Source organism: Felis catus, chromosome E3 (genome assembly GCF_018350175.1).
Source record: "Felis catus isolate Fca126 chromosome E3, F.catus_Fca126_mat1.0, whole genome shotgun sequence".
NCBI lineage: Eukaryota > Metazoa > Chordata > Mammalia > Carnivora > Felidae > Felis > Felis catus.
Window position 1 is genome coordinate 10,917,229 of NC_058383.1, and position 19,800 is coordinate 10,937,028.

At 43.3% G+C, this 19,800-nt stretch overlaps 1 protein-coding gene and 1 long non-coding RNA gene across 12 annotated transcripts in view; one reads left to right on the plus strand and one right to left on the minus strand.

Annotated features, from left to right (window-relative positions):
• The window catches only part of LOC102899356, a 53,529-nt gene extending 50,479 nt beyond the window's left edge, over window positions 1-3,050 (minus strand). For all 5 annotated transcript variants that reach the window (XR_006590988.1, XR_006590990.1, XR_006590986.1 and 2 more), the window contains exon 1: window positions 1,629-3,050. This is a non-coding gene — a long non-coding RNA (uncharacterized LOC102899356). The remainder of the gene's footprint in view (window positions 1-1,628) is intronic.
• A 127-nt stretch (window positions 3,051-3,177) lies between these two features.
• Window positions 3,178-19,800, plus strand: part of GTF2I (general transcription factor IIi) — a 108,333-nt gene continuing 91,710 nt past the window's right edge. For 4 of the 7 annotated variants that reach the window (XM_011290342.4, XM_011290343.4, XM_011290347.4 and 1 more), the window contains exon 1: window positions 3,179-3,526. The gene's annotated coding sequence lies outside the window, so the exon portion shown is untranslated. Of the gene's footprint in view, window positions 3,527-19,800 lie in introns of all 7 variants that reach the window. The other 3 variants (XM_011290345.4, XM_011290346.4, XM_011290344.4) reach the window with 2 other exon arrangements.

The following is a 19,800-nucleotide window of genomic DNA, read 5'->3' on the forward strand; positions in this document are numbered from 1 at the left end:
GTCGGTTAAGCATCCGACTCTTGGTTTTGGCTCAGGTCATGCTCTCGCGCTTTTGAGACTTCAAGTCCCACATCGTGCTCTACGCAGGTAGCACGGAGCCTGCCTGGGATTCTCTCTCTCCCTCTCTCTCTCTGCCCCTTCCCCACTCGAGCTGTCTCTGTCTCTCTCAAAATAAATAAACCTAAAAAAAAAAAAAGCAGTCAACAAGGCTGTAAACCCAGTCTATATGAAAATGCATTTGTGCCTGGTGTAAGTTCACAGCTGGTCTACATCCATCTGTTGACTGGCCAAGGCCCATTAGACTTGGCTTTTGTCTCTCAGGTATTCAATAGGACGGAGTCATGCTATATGGATACTCATCTGCACACACCAGGTTAAACGTTAAAAAGAGAAATATTTGAAAAAATCCAAAATAAATAACACGCAAGGTTCTGCCACCTGTTGGCTTCTGTGCCCTTTGGTCTTAAGTGAGCACAATCCAAGAGCTGCGCATCAAGCTTAGCATGCACATCTTGCTATGCTGAGTGTGATTCTGAACACAGTGAGCTGAGTGCAACTTAACAAAGGATTCCACCCCTAAACACAAGTCGTGGTTTTTTGTTTTTTTTTTTTCCCATCTGCTGCACAACCCCCCCAAACCAGCAATTTGATCCTATGGAAAAACAACTCGAGGTGCTGAGATGGTATTCAGTGGCTCATCACCACGATCACAATGAACACAGCACCTGTCCCCGAGGAGAGGGACCGACTGGCCAACAAAAAGGAACAAGTGTAATGGTAACTGCCAAGGTGGTGAGCCAGGCCTTCGGAAAGACCATAAAAGTGTATCCGTGACTATAAGACAGAAATTTGAGGGGTACAGCCCCCAACAACAGTAGGCAGATTAAAAAAAAAGAAAAGAAAAGAAAAACGAGTTGGCCTCCACACACCCTTCAAACCACACACCATTCCATATGCTGTTTGTTGTCCCAAAAGGGCCAGCTTTCTATCTAGAGGCAATTCAAAGCTAGCTATCGCTTGAGAAAGTGTTTTAGGATTTAAGAATTTTTATGTATGTATGTATTTATTTATTTATTTTTTAAATCTTTTTTTTTTTAATGTCTTTTTATTTCTGAGACAGAGAGAGACAGAGCATGAGTGGGGGAGGGGCAGAGAGAGAAGGAGACACAGAATCGGAAGCAGGCTCCAGGTTCTGCGCTGTCAGCACAGAGCCCGATACGGGGATCGAACTCACAAACCGTGAGATCATGACCTGAGCCCAAGTCGGTCACTCAACCGACTGAGCCACCCAGGCGCCCCAGGATTTAAGAGTTTTTAGGAACTGCCTCACCCTCAAAGAAGTTGGGAGTTGTTCATGTAGCAGCAGTTTCAAAATTCCACACTGAAGTGTTAAATGCATAGAAGCGAGGGGCTATCTCCCAAACAACTTTTTAATGGTGACAGGCATGATCCTGGCCAAATGAACTTTTTTTTTTTTTTTAGCCTTACCAACTAACTCACTTTCTAACACTCCCAAATGCTACTTCATGACACCAGCGATTCACCCAGTGAATCCTTCCTTCACTGTCCTCAACATCCAGTGTCCTCAGGAAACCACCTAAGACTGCGGCCGCATAAAACGTACTCACCGGTGCTCACAGCGGCTGAATGTTTGTCCCTGGAAGGCTGACTGCTCCCATCAGCTCAATTGCAGACTTTCTCAAAATTTGGTTTGTTCCTTACATAGATGTCACTTTTACGTGCTACTGGGAATACGGAATTTAATAGTCCAGTATGTTAATGAAATACGAGTGCAAAAAGAAAACTTTTCATGAAAACGAAATGAACGCTTTGGAGAGAGTCGACAAAGGAGAGTCACAATCGGGTTAGGCGGGGACAAAATGCCTGTAAAAACGTTGCAGGGGAAATCGTAAAAATGTGGAAATCTGCAATCGGACCGCTTCTGCAGGGATCTTTAAAGGCTCCCTCTATCTTAAAGAATCCCAGCATGGAAATTCTAGATTCGGCTGCCTTATGGGTGCGGTCTATTGCAAGAAAGATGGGGAACGCCAATCTGGAACGAAGAGTCAAAGGGAAGGTCTTGGACCTACATCAAAAGCCTGGCTGCTCGGAAAGTTTTCTTTCCAGCGACAAAGGCTGGAAAAAGCGCCGTGGTCGCCACCTACCGAGGAGGAGGGGGAGGGGGAGGGGGAGGATGGCCGGCGTGGTCCCCCCCATCTCCGCTGGGGGGTAAAAATCGCAAAATCACTCGATCTTGTGCTTTACAGAACTGTCTAAGCCCTCGGGGCTCGAGTTTGGTAAACTTTGGAGTTTCGCTTAGGCGAACAGCAATGTCTCATCCTTTTCGAAATTCGAGAGCTCAAGTTGAGAAGCAAGAGAATTAGTCGCGGGGGGGGGGAGGTTTCGGTAACCTTTCTTCGCGGTTGACAGAACAAAACGGGCTACACGGCAGGTTTTCTGCTCTCACTCGGTGGCTTTCCCTCAACTTTCCTTCTAAATGTTGAGTGAGGGGGCGTGAGGAAAGCAAGCCTGGGGTGAGGGGCGGTAAATAAAAACAGGAGCGTCCCCTCCCGTCGCCCGTCCAAAGTTGGGGCAACAGTCTCTTTCGGACGCTTTTGAGGCAAGCTTTTCAAAACTAACAGAAGTTCTTTGTGTCCCGAAGGGTGGTGCAGCGCGGAGGAAGTCCCTTGGCGGAGCACGGAGAGCGGCAGGCCGGCTGGGGCTCCCCGGCCTCTGCCGAGTTCCGGCCTCGCAATCGGCAGGGAATCTGGGGTGCAAGAGTGGGTGCGAGTCCTGGACGGTGGCTGAGGCCGGCTGCATCGGGGCAGTGAGGGGGCGGGGGCTACCCCCGGCCTAGATTTGCGCCCCCGTGCCCCGGCTCCCCTCCCCCACCCAGGCGGCCGCGCAGGCCCCAGGTGCAGCCATGTTCTTGCTCCCACCACCCGCGCCTCCATTGACAGTCCTTGCCGGAGAGGGCCGGGCGCCGCGCTCGCCGCGTCCTCGGGTTCGGGGCTCGCCCGCGCGAGGCTTCCTGGGAGTCGTAGTCCACCGCCCCCGCCGTCGCGTTGGTGGGGACCGATCAGAAACTACAACTCCCGCTGGGCGGCGCTGCGGGTGCGCACGCGCAGCGCGCCTTCGAGGAACAAAAAAAAAAAAAAAAAAAAGGAGGAGGAGGAGGGTGAGAGAGAAGCTCGGAGAGCAGAGAAAAGGGGCCACCGATCGCCCCCCCGCTTCCCCGCACGCGCTCTCTAGCTGAGGCCGCCCGCCTGCCGCGGTTATCCCGGCCTCTCCCTCGGTCCCCTGTGATCGGATCTAGGTGCTGAGCGAGGCCCTGCCGGGGCGGCCATGCGGCGGTGACAGGAGCTCGGCCGAGACGCCCGGGCCCCTCGCCCTCTCACCTCCTGCCCGCTCGCCAACTCGCCTCAGCCTGAAGCTGCTCCGCCGCGGCTGCAGCTCTCGCGCGGCCCACACTCGCTTCCCTTCTGCTCCCCCGGCCCCGGCGCTGCCTGGAGGCGGCTGCACTCGGGTGAGTCCCTGTCGCCTCATCCCCCGTCCCCCGCCCCGGTTGCCATCGCGAGTAGGGCCTTTATTTGAGACGCGCCCCCTCCGGGGCCTGCACACACTGGGGTCTGGGGGTCGTCGGCGGCAGTGTGGGGGTACCCAACCACCCCCCCCCCAACCACCCGGCCAGCCGGCGTGGGGGTGGGGCAGGAGCAGACGCGGTCGCGGGGGACGACAGTTGCACGCGCGCGCCTGGGTGCGCGTGGGGGAGGGGCGCGCGCGCTGGCGCTGCGTGGGGGGGCCTCACGCGTGAGGCCCGCGCGCGAGCGAGCCTGCGGGCTGCGCATGCCCGGCCGCTGATTGGCCATCTCGGGCGGTGCGGGTGCGCGCGCGGTGCCAGGCCCGAGCCGTGGGGTCGCGCTCGGCCTGGTGTCTCCGGGGCTCGTGCGCCCGGGCAGCAGACGCGCCGGATTGGCCGGCGGGCGGCCGGGGCGGCGCCGCCGCGCTGCCTGGTAACTGCGGCCGGCGGGCCGGCGGGCCCGGGAGCGCCGCCCCTCCCCGCCCCTGCCCCTCCCCGCCCCTGCCCGCGCCCAGGTGGAGCCCGGAGTGGGCTTTGTCCCGGGCCCGGCCGGCGCGCCGGCCCCGCGGGCCCGGTTCTTTGGGGGAAATAAACACAATGACCGGAAGGAAAACCTCAGCCTTCAGGCCATGAAAATAAGCCGTCTGGATCCCGCCAGCACCCAGACGGGGTTTCGGGGAGGGAAGAAGATAAAAAACTGTCCTCTTTCCCTTCTCTCTCCCTCCCTCCACTTTTACCCAAGTTTTGCCCTTTAATAAAGCAAGTTGGGTTTTGTTTTGTTTCGTTTTCTTTTTTGCTGCTGAGAATGTTCAGAGGTCTACTTCCACTGTTGGAGCAGTGCTCGCTCCTGCTGATGGGGTGGCTCCGTGCAGACTTCTCACCTCTCGCAGACAATGGCTTGATAGGCCATGCAGAAAAGTAGTCTTTGGGTGTTCAGGAAACAAAAGGGGGAAGTTAGTTTGCGAATGTGGGTGCATTAGAGTGTCCCGAGGAGGCCGAGCCTTCTCCCGAGACTAAGGCCTACGACTGTGACATTTACTCCTGCGACTGTGTGTTTTGTCAGTTCTTCAGCCCGAGTTCTGCCTGGCGCTTCTTTCCTTTTGCCTACTTGTTTGGACCTTGGCTCACACTTTTCGGCCGGAAGGACTTTTTCTTCCCTTCAGGCTCTCCCTTCTTGCTTATAGGCAAGATCCGCTTCTTGCGTTGTTCGGTCAGAATTTGTTCGTACGGGGTCCCAATCAACTTGTTTGCCCCTAGGAGGGCATCTTTTATTTACCCAAGGAGTGTGTTTGGTTGTCTTGTGTACTAGTCGGTAGGTAGGGGTAGGTAGGAGGGCTAGGGATTAAGCTTTTTCCGCCTTTGTCTCCCTCGAAGTGTACTCCCCGCCCAAGAGCCTTGTATACAGTAGTAAGAATAGCTAACATTTGAATGTTTCTTAAGTGCCCGGCATCGCTCTTAAGCGCTTAACGCGTATTTTCTTATTTAATCTTCAAAACAGCCCCGTAATTCCCCTGTGTAGATGAGGAACAAGTCTGGAGAAGCGGAACTCAGCAAGTCAACCTTGACTCCAAGATTTGAACCTAGGCAGTATGACTCGTAACCCCTAAGCCAGTGGCTTTCAAAGTCTGGAGCATCAGCAACCCCTGGAGGGCTTGTTAAAACACTTTGCCCGGCCGCACCCCAGACATTCCGATTCTGCAGGTCTGGGGTGGGGCCCGGGCGTTCGCCTTTCTAACTAGTTCCCAGGCCGCCCCACCGCGGCACTTTGAGAGCCATTCACCGCGGTGCAAAATTAAGTTGTAAGTGTGGGAAATGGTTCTAGATTCTCATTAAAGCTTTTCATTACTTTAAAACTGCGTCTTAAAGAACCAAAAATAATTCAGACTGCTTACTGTCGATTGCTTGGAAAGCTGATTGAGAGTTGAGAATTTTTGTTAGCTATGATTACGAAATTAAAAGTTTAATGAGTCTCCGGTTTTAAAAGGAGCCACGGATTTAAGTATAGGATAAAATTAGAAGACTAAATAATCTTAGCTTTTTTTTTCCCCCCCACTCAGTCATTTATCAATTTATTTATGGCACTGGCATTTATTATCTTCTCCCAGAGATGGCTGAGGCATCCCATCTCCACCACAGAGTCTAAAGTCTGGGAGCCAGAAAGGAGTGTGATAGGCCTGAACTTGACATTTAGATGGGGGAGGTGCTGAGCACCTGTAGCCCAGAATCTCCCCCCACCCCACTCCTTCCAAGCCCCGGGTACCTCCAGTGATTTGGTTTACTTTTTTTTTTTTTTTTTTTTTTGTAAGCTCCGTGCCCAACCTGGGGCTTGAACTGAGGACCTTGAGATCAAGAGTCACTTGCTCCACTGACTGAGCAGCCTGGCATGCCAGTTTGTTTCCCTTTTAATAATGACTGCAAAGACTGTCCTTAAAATGTAGGTTTCTGGTGTTTTCTTGGAGCACAAGTCTTGAAAGGAAGATTTTTCCTTTATTATAATGGATTTCCTTTTGGAAGAAAGTAACTCAAATTAGGTAGAAGGAATGGGATCGGTTTACAGTTATGTTCTGCCATTTTTGATGATCCATAGATTGCTCGTGTGTTCCAAAACAAAATAGAAAAGACCATGGCCCTTCTCCAGGTTGTTATTAGAGAGCTGTAAATAAAACACTGACAAATCACTAAACACTTAACCTTTCCTGTTATTATTGCTGACTAGCTTGTACATTGCATTCCACACCTAATTCAGTTCTACCGTGGTTTCATTCTTCCTTGAAAACATGAGTGTAAATATTGCAGTTCTCCTCATAACTGCTGTGGTATCATTAACATGAAATTGTTTTAACCACTAGCTGAAACAGATGCTGATCCAGTGATTTTTAGGTATGTCTGAGGGAAAGTATTTTGTGAAGAGTTGTTTGAGAAGTAATATTCTGAGAACAGCATTTCACTTTTTAGAAATACATTAGAGGACAATTTACCCTAAAGAGAATGGCCAAGAATTTTATCACTAGCAATCTCCTAATCACCGGTAGCACTTTTCTTTATAAAAGTTGTATACTTTCATTCCGGTTAAGCTTATTCATTGTTACTAACTGAAAGAAAATGGGAAATGCAATCAGTCAGTTGGTTATAATTGTAGAGTTGAGATTCCTTGTAGTCAATGCTGTTAAAATAACATGCAGTATATTCACTTAACCAGTATGTAGCCTGAGGGACCTGTCTGGGAAATACAGCTAAGAAGTCAGATGTACACTGGAAAAATGATGCGGCCAAGTCATCATGAGTGCTGAAGGTAGTATCTTGATACTCAAGTTTCCATTTTTTCTCATTTGCCCTGTACTGTTTTCTTCTCTCTTGTCTGTAGTTTGCTGGAGCTCTCCCACTGCAGTTTTCCTGGTTTTGTTTTCTTTCTTTCTCTTTGTTTCTACAGTCCTTGCCTTCCTACCCCTGGCTTGTTTCTGTTTTCTTGCTGGCACGGCTTTTTTTCCACTTTGGCCTAGTGGGAAAGTAAGAGAAAGTTCTAGATAGTCAGGAATTTTCAGAGTTGATGGGAGAATTGACTCATTGTACCTTGGTTGTAACTTGGTTGAAAACTATAGAGGATTTTTAAAGAATTAGTCTGTTTACAATGTAACTTGAGAAACAAAATGAATTTATAAATTGCAAGAGATGAAGGACGATGGCTCAGTGTGGCTATAGACACAGGTTCCGAAATCAGACTGCCTGGATTCAACTCCTGGCCTGTGCTACTTCTGATTATTACCTTGAGCAATTCACTTCACATTTTTGTGTTCAGTTTCCCTCTTTTAAGAAATAGGAAAGATAATGATAGAACCTGTTTCTCTTGTAGATTGTTGGGAAGATTGAGGGAGGTAAAACTGCCTGGCATTGTATCTGGCCAACAGTAAGCATTCAGTAAATATTAGCAATAAAAGCACCATGTTTAATACTTTTGAGAAATTGAAAAGTTTTTTAAGTTTATTTTTTATTTTGAGAGGGAGTGCGAGAGAACATGTGCAAACAAACGAGCAGGGTAGGGACAGAGAGAGGGAGAGAATCCCCAGCAGGCTCCAAGAGCTCACTCTAGGCCGGACTCGAGCCCACCAGTTGTGAGATCGTGACCTGAGCCAAAATCAAGAGTTGGATGATTAACTGAGCCACCCAGGCACCCCAAGAGAAATGGAATTTTCTAAGGAAATAAAGGGGCACCTGGGTGGCTCAATCGGGTAAGCGTCCAACTTCTGCTCAGGTCGTGATCTCACGGTCCCTGAGTTTGAGCCCCACATTGGGCTCTGTGCTGACAGAGGCCTGGAGCCTCCTTTGGATTCTGTGTCTCCCTCTCTCTCTGACCCTCTCCTGCTCACGTTCTGCCTCCCTCTCATATAAATAAACATTAAAAAAATTTTTTAAAAAGAAAATAAAAATTGTCCCAGTAATACTAACTACAAGATTTATCTTCCCAAATTGGAGAATAGAAGCTCTGGAAAGGCAAGGACTTCTTGGGATTTTCCCCTGGGACTGTTGTTTTGTTTTTGTGGGATGGCAAAGGAAATTGTGTTTTTTTTTCCCCCCTTAAAGTACTGTATGATTATATTACAGTATAATTCTACAAGCAGAGAGTATTGAAGAGTTTGGTCTTATTTAGGGTATCTAGTTAAAATGAGCCCAGAATCTGTAAATTTGTATTATGGAGACTAAACATGTCTACCCTGTGAATACTGAATTTGAATTGAAAAATAACCTTCTAGAATTGCTTACTTAACACGTAAGTTCACTGCACCCATTTACTGTCTTTAGCCCTTATAAGTTTTAGAGGTAGTGTCTTCTTTTCCTGCTGGTGATGTTGATGTATTTGAGATAGAAAACTAGTAAAGGAACTGAAAGGTATTTGTAATTTCTTGCCTTTACAGGGCAGTTAAAGGAGGTAAGAAAAGCTTAGCTATCCTATTTGTGGCCAGGCCCCAGACACTTAAATTATTTCATTGATAATTTGACAGAGAAGGATGACAGCATGTATTATGCCCACTTTGCTTATTATTATTATTATTACTTTTAATGGTTATTTATTTTGAGAGCAAGAGTGAGTGGGGGAGGGGCAGAGAGAAGGGAAGAGAAACGCGAGCAGGCTTCTTCTAGCTATCAGTGCAGAGCCCAACTCGGGGCTCGATCTCCCTGTGCCCACTTTGTAAGTAAGGAAATAGAAATTAACCCTGGTTCTGGAATTCATTTGAAAATTGTCTGAACAGTTACAAGGAAATCCGTTAGCTTCACTTCTTCCTCCTGCTTTTTCTTTTTTTTTTTTTTTAAACATTTTTTATTCTTTGGCATTAATTACATTCACAATGTTGTACCGTCATCACCACTATCTCTAACATTTTCCTTGTCACCCCAAATAGAAACTCTGTACCCATTAAGTAATAACTCACCATTTGTCCTCTCTCCCAGTCTCTGGGAACCTCAAATATACTTTTTCTGTCTGAATTTGCCTATTTTATTCTTTTACTTGTTCACTTCTAAGTAGGCTCTATGCCCAGCGTGGGGCTTGAACTCTCGACCCCTAGTTAAGAGTCTTGCTCTACTGACTGAGCCGGTCAGGTGCCCCTTGCCTGTTTTACATATCTCTTGTAAGTGGAATCATAGAACATTTGTCATTTTGTATCTGGTTTATTTCATGTAGCAAAGTGTTTTCAAGGTTCATCTGTGTTGTAGCAGGTGTCAGATCTTTATTTCTTTTTATGGCTGAATAATGTTTCATTATATAATACACCACATTTTATGTATACATTCATCTGTTGATGGACATTTAGATTGTTTCTAACTTTTGGCTGTTATGAATATGCAGCTATGGACATTGGTTCCCCAGTACATTTTGACTCCTGTTTTCAAATCTTTTGTATATAAATACTTAAGAGTGGAATTGCTGGGTCATTGTTTTTCTTGTCGATGCTTTTTTTTTGGAGAAGGATGGATCTGAACAGATCTCCCAATAGTATCGAATAAATGCGTTTATGTAAAATGCATTTGCTCCCTTTGTAAAGAATAAATTTGGGACTACCATTTCTAACATGAGCACCTCTTTCTTTCAAGTGGTTCCTTACAGTGATCTTAAAAAAGAGTTGTGAAATATACATACACCACAGAACTTGACCGTTTTTTCATTTATATTGTTTATTTTTATTGTCCCTGTTTTATTTAAGTTTATTTATTTTAGAGAGAGAATGAGAGAGAGCAAGTGGGGGAGGGGCAGAGAGCGAGAGAGGGAGAGAGAATCCCAAGCAGGTTCTGTGCTGCCAGCGCAGAGTGCGACATGGGGCTCTAGCTCAGGAACCATGAGATCATGACGTGAGCTGAAATCAAGAGTGGGATGCTTAACCCACCGAGCCACCCACATGCCCTATACTACTTATTTATTTGTAGTGTATTATTTATTATGATAGCTACATAATGTTTTCAATAAAGGTACTACAGAGAAATCACATCAGTAATCATTTTAACCGTTTTTATTTTTATTAAACTTTTTTAAGTAGGCTCCATGTCCAAAGTGGGACTCGAACTTATGACCCTGAGATCAAGAGTCACATGCTGTACCAAGTGAAGGAGCCAGGCACCCATGTTTTGAAGAAAAATTTTTAATGTTTATTTGATATTTTATTTGATATTTTATTTTATTTGATAAAGAGAGACAGACAGACAGACTAGAGCATGAACAGGGGAGGGGCAGAGAGAGGCAGACAGAATCTCAAACAGGCTTCAGTCTCTTAGCTGTCAGCACAGAGCCCGATGGGGGGCTTGAACTCACGAACCGTGAGATCATGACCTGAGGAAGTTGGATGCTTAACGGACTGAGCCACCCAGGCTCCCCAGCATCCTATTCTAACCATTTTTAAACATACAGTGGAGACATTCAGTACAATCACTTTTTACAACTATCACATCTCCAGGACGCTTTCATCTTCTTAGCCTGAATCTGCCCATTAAATTTTTTTTTTTTTTAACGTTTATTCATTTTTGAGACAGAGAGAGACAGAGCATGAATGGGGGAAGGTCAGAGAGAGAGGGAGACACAGAATCTGAAACAGGCTCCAGTCTCCCAGCTGTCAGCACAGAGCCCGATGCGGGGCTTGAACTCATGGACCGCGAGATCATGACCTGAGCCGAAGTCGGACGCCCAACTGACTGAGCCACCCAGGCGCCCCTGAATCTGCCCATTAAATAATAATCCCCATTTTCCGCCTCACCCCATCCCCTTGAACCCACCGCTCTGCTTTCTGTGGGTGATTTTGAGGATTTTAGGGACTTCATCTAGGTGGAATCATAAAGTATTTGTCTTTTTCTGTTTTTCTTCACTTAGCATAATGTCTTCAAGGTTCGTCCATGTTGAAGGGCGTGTCAGGATTTACTTCCTTTTTAAATCCTTACAGTGGTTTTTGGATTTTTGAAGTTTTTGTTTTTATGGTATGGCAAAGAAACTACTGTGCGTGAATATCTCATAGTATAGTTGTAGAAGTAGGGAGTAGTGAAGAGTTTGATCCAATTTAGGGTATTTGGTTAAAATGAGCCCTGGTTAGAACCTGTGAAGATGTCTGATTGTATGGGTCTCATACTTTTGAGAATAGCTGTGTGAGTTTTGATTCTATTTGCACACATAGTCCTTAGCTCAGTGGTTTTTTTATAGTAAGTTAAAAATTATTTTCTGATTCTGTATTTTTGTCGTCTTGTTTGCTTCTGCAGAGCTTTTAGAATAATTTTTCTTGGGTGTGTTGGGAAACAGTGCGGTAGTCACTTAACTAGATATTCACTTTCTGAGTCTACTTATTTCATAATTTTCTTTATTTATAGCCTTATCTTAGGAAAAACAGTTTTCTTATACTAGCAAAATGAGTGAGCTATTCACTATTCATCTGCTGTATTTTAAGCTTTGGAAAAGAAGAGATCCCTTATTGCTTTTGGAACAGTACTTATTTATTCACTTACCCAACATATTGAGGGCCTTCTGGGTGTGTAAGCTATTCTGTGAAGCCGCAGGACAATCTATTTCTTGGAAAATACTGGTCTAGGCAAATTATATTGTTGAGAGCTTCAGGGTAAAGACTCTTTAGTTCAGTGTGTATATTCAGTCTAGTTTCTTTGTTTTAGGTATTTGGAGTAAGGTGACTTTTTTAACTTAAATCTAAAACCTATTTAAAAAAAAATTTTTACTGTTTTTTTAATTTTGAGAGACAGCGCAAGCAAGGGAGGGGCAGAGAGAGAGAGAGAGAGACAGAGACACAGAATCCAAAGCAAGCTCCAGGCTCTGAGCTGTCAGCACAGAGCTTGACGTGAGGCTCGAAACCACGAACTCTGAGATCATGACCTGACCAAAGTCGAACGCTTAACCACCCAACAGCCATCCAGGTGCCCCTAAAACATAATTTTTGAGGACTACATTTGATGTAAACAACTTTTCATGCTGACACATGGATGCTTTAAAAGCATTTCAGAGCGATGATTTATTTATACCTTAAACTTACACAATGTTATATGTCAGTTATACCTCAATGAAGTTGGGAAAAACAAGTAAATAAAAATAAATGGGGGAACAAAAGCAGTGACTTATTTTGACACTTTCTATTAGTTTTCCTGCCCTATCAGACAATAGGTTATTTTATTTAGTAGTAATTAAAGCAATTAGTTGGGAAATTTTCATTTTATCAGACTTGGATTTGGAGAGTTTGTATGTAAATAGATACATAAATGTGTGTTTTGCAAGTAACTAATAAAATTTAAATTTTTGAATGGTTAATTTACTGAACGCTTGTGTGAAACACTGTCAAGTACTTAATTTACGTTCTGATAAGTGTGTAAGGTAGGTACACCTATTCTTGTCATTTTCAAGACTAGTAAGTTTGGGGTTGAAGAATCCCAAGGTCAGTCATTCTCTAGTAGATAGAACTTGAATTCAGAACTTGGGTGTCATTCCAGAATTGGCGTTCATAAATGCTGTGCTCTGTTGCCTAACATCTGTGAGCAGTATACTAAAAAAAGATGGGCTTTTTAGATCATAGTTACTTGATTTTCATTTCCTCTTCCCATTTATACAAAGTTAGAAAAAGAACAAGTGATCCAGCTTTTCCAGTACTAAATGATTTTTAAGCTTGTGGTAAGGTCAAAGGGATACATTGTTTGTGTATTGGCAGAGTAAGCTGCTGCTTTTTAAAGGACTATCAGTTTCAAAGGATAACTTCTACATTTGCAAACAATTTCTCTCAAACTGTAGTACCAAGAAAAGTTACAGATCTTCCTGAATAGCTGGTAAGATTTTTTGTTTTTCAAGACCCTTGCTTTGGCTACCCTGAGGCTGAGGACTGAACGTGGGATCCCTCACTTGGGCAGACCTTCTTTCCCCAGTTTCGTTTTATTAATTTGCCATTCTTCCTTTTACCTGGCTTTTTAAAATGTTTTGAGAGAGAGAGAGAGAATGAGTGGAGAAGAGGGGTAGAGGGAGAGAGAGAATCTTAAGTAGGCTCCACTCGCAGCACGGAGCCCAAAAGGGACTCGATTCCATGACCACATGATCATGAGTCCAGCACTTAATGGGCTGATCCACCCGGGCACCCCTTACCTGGGTTTTTAAAAAAAATAAAATGTAGCTATTTTTGTTAGGTATCTCAACATGTTTTTGAAACATGGTGGAAAAGGGTGTCAAGTTTTAAGTATATGTATAACACAGTTACAGATCATTTCAGATCCTAACCTTTCAGGGGCACCTGGGTGGCTCAGTAAGTTAAGCGTCAAACTCCGTGATCTCAGCTCAGGTCTTGATCTCAGGGTCGTGGGCTCCATGCACTTACATTTTAAAATGTAAGCAGAGCCTACTATACAAACTTAAAAGCCTTGACTTAAAAATCAAATCTGAACAAAGGTTTGTCTTAGGGATTTCTAATTTTATTTCGAAGCCCTTGCCATCACATAGAATTTCTAACATTTAATGGAAGTTAAGTGAACTAAAATGGGTCTTTGGCTCTGTTTCTTTTGTCTGCTGAAGTATATATGTTAAGTATATATGTTAACGATATAAGTTATGATTTTACATTCCGTTATTAAATATTTGTAAAATGGAACCTTTGAATGAAGCGCTAACCTAATTTTCTTCTCTTTGGAAAATACCTATTAAGCCTGTGGAGATAAGCTCTTAGAAATGTGAATTAAAATATTTCTCCGTGGTAATAGGCAAGGAATAAGGAAATTCTGGGAGTTGCAGGTCGTAGTGTAGAGTCTGATGAACTGATCTTACCCAGAATGTTATGTCCAATTCTGGGGCATGGCCTGGACAAATGGGAATATTTTGAGGATGGTGTGGTAAAGGTAAAAAGATGTTAGGACTAAAGCACACAGGGCAGACTGGGGATGCTCATTCTGAGATGAGAGTGTTGGAGGAGCACAGTGCATTGAAAGGGCCTTTTTGTAGAATAAGGCTCTTCCAGGAGGAAGGTGCCACAGGGACAGATTTTGATTTATTAGGAGGACTAATATTAAACCAGTCCGGTAATTGCAAATTGCAAATTTAAAAGTAGCAAGCTTGGGGCGCCTGGCTGGCTCAGTCAGTGAAGCATGTAACTCTTCATTTCGGGGTTGTAAATCAAGCCCCATGTTGGGTGTGGAAATTACTTAAAATCTTTAAAAAAATATTAAAAGTAACAAGCTCTCTGGGATGTTTCAAAATTTGAGGGGCAGTAAGAGAGTTGGGCAAGAATACCAGTCACTAGTAACATTTTTTAAGTGTTTTTTATGTGTTTGCTATTCTAAGCCCTACCTGAATCAGGGCACTTGTCAGAGCAATCAATCCTGTGTCCCAAGGTAGGCAGGCTTTATTAGGACTCCCATTTGAAAGTTGAGGAAAATGAGGTTGTGGGGATGCTAACTAATCCAAAACAACCCATAGTGAGGGACAGGTTTTTTGATTTTTGTTTTTTAAAGATTTTTAAGTAATCTCTACGTCCAGCATGGGCGTTTGAACTCCCAACCCCCATATCAAGAGTTGTATGCTCTACCAGCTGACCCAGCCAGGCACCACAAGGGATAATGTTTTGTTTTTGTTTTTTGTTTTTTGTTTTTTAAGTTTATTTATCCATTGAGAGAGAGCACGCACAGGCATGAGCAGGAGAATGGTAGAGAGAGAGAATCCCAAGCAGGCTCCGCATGCAGAGCCCTACGCGGGGCTCCATCCCACTAACAGCAAGATCATGACCTGAGCCCAGTCAAGAGTCAGATGCTTAACCGACTGAGCCACCCAGGCGCCCCCTAAGGGATTGTTTTAGTATAAACTTAAGTAGTTGGATTCAGAGCCCACGCTTAACCACCACGGTATACTAATTTCCAGTTCTGATAATAACGTTTATAAAGTATAGGTAATGAGGGGCTCCTGGGTGGTGCAGTCGGTTAAGCGTCCAACTTCGGCTCAGGTCATGATCTTACAAGCTCGTGAGCTGGAGCCCCCCATTGGGTTCTGTGCCGACAGCTCAGAGCCTGAAGCCTGCTTCCGATTCTGTGTCTCTTTCTCTGTCTCTGCTCCTCTCTTGCTCACGCTCATGCGCGTGCGCGCACGCTCTCTCTCTCTCTCTCTCTCTCTCTCTCTCAAAAAAAAAAAAAAAAAGTATAGGGAAGATACTAGTGATAAACTAGTAATTTTACTTAACTGTTAGTAAAGAAGATAGCTACAAGGTTGAAAATCACGTATGCATACCTGGGGTCACATTATCGATTACATATTCTGACATGCATTCTATCCAGTGATCTACTATTTGATAGCATGCAGTGGGACTAAGTTCTAGTATTGGGAGAAAACACCAGCCAGGAGCCCAGTGTTCACTGTTGAATTAAGCACGTGTGAAGAGTGCTCACTATGCAGGATACCACTGTGTTGGTGCTGGGGTGCGAGGCTCCCCCCACCTACCCATTGACAGAAGTACGGTCAGTGGCAAATACCGTCCAAACTAAAAGACCCCCGGTTTACCAGTTGATGTGCAGTCTGTAGAGAAATTTGGTAACCTTTGAAGTGAAGTGTGTGTATGTGCTTTCACTTCTGGGCTCCCCTCTTTCAAATGTAAACAGAGAGAAAAACAGCCCATTTCCAGTTTTATTGAAGCTAATAGAGACAAATTGTAATCAATAAGTTACTATTTAACATCCTTTGCCTTTCTCCCAGTTCTAACATTCTGCTTACCTTTGATAGCAAAAACAGCAAGACTTTAACACCCATGAAATAAGGCAAAAGTAGAGAAATTTTAATTAGCTTCTTTGTTGGCACATAGGTACTTAGTGCTTTAAAAATTATTTTGGAACGCTTGTAAACTTGCAAAATAGTTACAGGAGCAGCAAACAGAAATTTCCCACACACCTGTTACCCAGAAACCTCATTCAGGTTTTGCCAGATGTTACTTTGTAGCAAAAGGGTCTGATCCAGGATAACATTTTCACCCAGGTGTCTTGTCCCTCTAGTACACCTCACTTTTTAGAACAGTTTCTCAGTCTTTGAATTCCGTACTCTTGAACTTTTTGAAGGTTACAGGGTAGTCATTTTACAGAATGTCCCTCAATTTGAGTTTGTCCATGCATTTAGGCGGGAGTATCACAGTTCTAGTAAGTTCTGTTGGTTGGCACATGATGTCTGTCTATTCCCTGACTAGTTGTTAACTTTGATCACTTGGTGTGTGCCAGGCTTGGCTTTGTTAATAAGTATTTTGTGTGGAAATAATTTGGGATAATGAAACTCTCTCGTTAGAATTGAGGATAAACTTTTTCTCTAGAGGCTGGGAATTTTTATTTTGTCCAAGTCTTTGAAAACTAAATGTTTTTCTGGAATTTAAATACTGTGAATAGTGGCATTTGGGGAACGTTAAAAGTCAGATTAAATTTTATAGTAGGTGGTGTGGTTTGAAAGAGCATGGAGAATTAAGTCAGATCTTGATTAGATTCTACTTAACAATTCTGTAATCTTGAACAGTTTACCTTGTTTTTCCAAGGTATAAGCTGTTCTTAGATTTTATTTTATTTTTTTAGGGGTCTCTGAATGTTTTTTTAACGTTTATTTATTATTGAGAGACAGAGAGAGGCAGAGCATGAGCATGGGAAGGGCAGAGAGAGAGGGAGACACAAAATCCAAAGCAGACTCCAGGCTCCAGCTGTCACCACAGAGCCCAACAAGGGGCTCGAACTTGCAAACTGTGAGATCCTGACCCAAGCCAAAGTCGGATGCTCAACCGACTGAGCCACCCAGGCGCCCCTGTTGTTAGATTTTAAAAAGAAGTTCTGCTTGGGGTGCCTGGGTGGCTCAGTCAGTTAAGCGTCTGACTTTGGCTCAGGTCATGATCTTGGGGTTCATGGGTTCAAGCCCCACCCACCTCCGGCTCTGTGCTGACAGCTGAGTCTGGAGCCTGCTTTGAATTCTGTGTCTTCCTCTCTCGGCCCCTTCCCCACTCATGATCTGTCTCTGTCTCTCAAAAATAAGTAAAAACATATAAAAAAATTTTAAATACAAATAAAGTTCTTTGTAAAATATGTCAGGCAAATGCCCCCCTTGTCATAAACACGTCAAGTTAATTCCTTTGGTATCCTTCAGAAGACACATGAATAGGGTCAGTGAGTTACCTTAAACACGTTTTCTGTAGAAGCTACCGAGTAGATGTAATTAGAACGAGTGATAGCGTGTTGAGAAAACTTTGAGACACAAATTCTGTGTCTGCAGTCCAAACTGATTGTAGTCAATGCATACTGACATTTTAGGGATGAATGTTTCTTCTCCTGAAAAACAGATATTTTAGCTGTTAGTAATTATAGGTAGAACGTGAAGGTATTAAGTATCATCAATTGCAAAGGTAGAAAGACTTAGGCAGCCTAGAAGATTGTCAGAATACAGTATTATATGATAACCCAAGTTAATCTTCATGCAGCTAAATCTTGTTAAGGATAAAGATGGCTGATCAAACTATTAGATCCTTTCCATTTATTTTAGGGACCATGTTTGGCAAAATGTGCAACATCCCAGATGATGAATTTTAACTTTTAGTTCTCATCATTTTGAAGAAACTTATAAATAACTATACTTAAAGATTTGGTTTTTAAATAATTTCTATACCCAATGTAGGACTCAAACACACAACCTTGAGTGAAGAGTCACATGCTCCACTAGCTGAACCAGTCAGGCATCCCAACAGTTCATTTATTTTATTTATTTATTTTAGAGAGAGAAAGAGAGAGAGAGAGAGGCAGGAGAGAGAATGAATCTCAAGCAGGCTTCATGTTCAGTGCAGAGCCTTATTCAGGGCTCCATCCCATGACCCTGGGATCATGACCTGAGCTGAAATCAAGAGTAGGTCACTCAACCGAGTGAGCCACCCAGGAGCCCTAACAATTTATGTTTTTAAAAGTCTGAGGTCCCATTTTACTTTTTCCTTAGAATTAAATGGTACTTGAAGTTATTTTATACTTCTCACTGAAGACGTTTTTGTTAGTTTATATATTTTAGATTATGATGGTGCTTTTGTCAAATTTTGTCAAAACTTGACTTTAAGGTTTCTAAATAAAATGAGTTGGTAAATTTGCATTTTACCTCATATGCAAATAATAACCTGTGTGACTAGATCTCAGAGAATGGACACAACTGGAACTGATACCAAAAAACCAAGGAAGAGATCATCTTAAATACTGGTCCAGAAAAAGACCGTTCATGATAATGGAAAGTCACACGGCATTTTTTTAACATATCATACTCGTCTTGTGTGTAGTGCACCCAGCAAGGGGCTTGAACTCACGAACCTAAGGTTAAGAGTGACGTGCTCTACCAACTGAGCCAGCCAGGCACCCCCCACACTGTATTGAAGGGTCGAAGTCAATAATTGAAGAAGTTTGAATGAAAGATTCAGCTATTTGAAAAGATTCAAGATTTTACTCTTGGTCAAAGTATTCCTTGTTTTGTTGTGTTTTGTTTTGTTACTTAAGCCTGATAAACAATTACAGAATTCAGTACCATTATCTGTCCTGAATTGTCTGAATTCTGTCTTCCATGGACAGTATCCTAGTGGTAGATATTTTAGCCACTTTTGAAATTTTTCTGTTTTAATTGATCCAGATCTGGCTGGGTTTTTTGTACAAAGCATTGAGTTAGAAAAGTTCCTGATTTTTGCAGTCTTGAAGTTTATTTCACCATACTTAAGTAAATACACAGGTTAGATCTTAATTGCTTAAAAATAGCTGAGATAACCCTAGCAGTCTGCGGAAAAATTTGAAATAATTAAAGTTTTTGAGAATAGAATAAAATAACGGGCTTGCTACTTCTCTATCAGTTTGAATCCATTTCCTCCTGGTTGAGAGTAGCTCCTGGGTCTTAGATTTTTTAACTAAGATTTGACCGAGTCAGTTCTGAGGGCTGTTGGTAGTTGTTAGAGGAGATATGTTTCCTGATCGTGCCTGTCAGCATTTTGTGACACAAATTACGTGTTCATCTAGACACTAGGTTTGTAATTCGTTTTTTTGCTTTGACTCAAATCCTTTATTTTCTTCATAGAACGTGACTGATGTTGATATATATGAAGTGTTCCTCAGTGTCCACCGGCATCTTTGTTTTATGGACAAAAAGGATACTTTCCTTTTGCTTCAGTTTGTTTACAGTGGGTGGCAGTTAATTTACTGCCTCATAAAGATTGCCTAGTATTACAGTTTTAATCCCTGTGTAATTATTTACTTTGGGTTCCTTTTTATTCAACCTGCTTTTCTTTGATTATTATTGTGTATGAAAGAGGTAATTTGGAATTTGGAGACCCAGATTCCAGTCGCTTGTTATAAAATTAACTTTCCTTATGACCTTAGCAAGACGGCTAATCTTTCTGGGCTGGGCCTCTCATTTATAACATAATGGAGCAGGGAGGTTGCACCAAAATATGTTGATTTTTTTTTTTTTTCCCTTGACCTAAGATTATGTGTTATAAGACTGAAATGAAAAGATAACTTGTTGAAATTAACAAAGTAATAAAAAAGAAATAGGGCATGAATGTAATTTAAAAAAAGATAGTATCAGTGTAATCTAGTACCTTCCCCATTTACCAGTGGGATCCGGAGCTTAGATTTGAATCAGAAATACTGAACATTCAGTAATATTTTAGAGATCACCATAATAAATATTAAGGATCTCAGGGGTTGTTGTTGTTGTTGTTGTTGTTAGAGTGATAATGGCACGTGTGAAAATC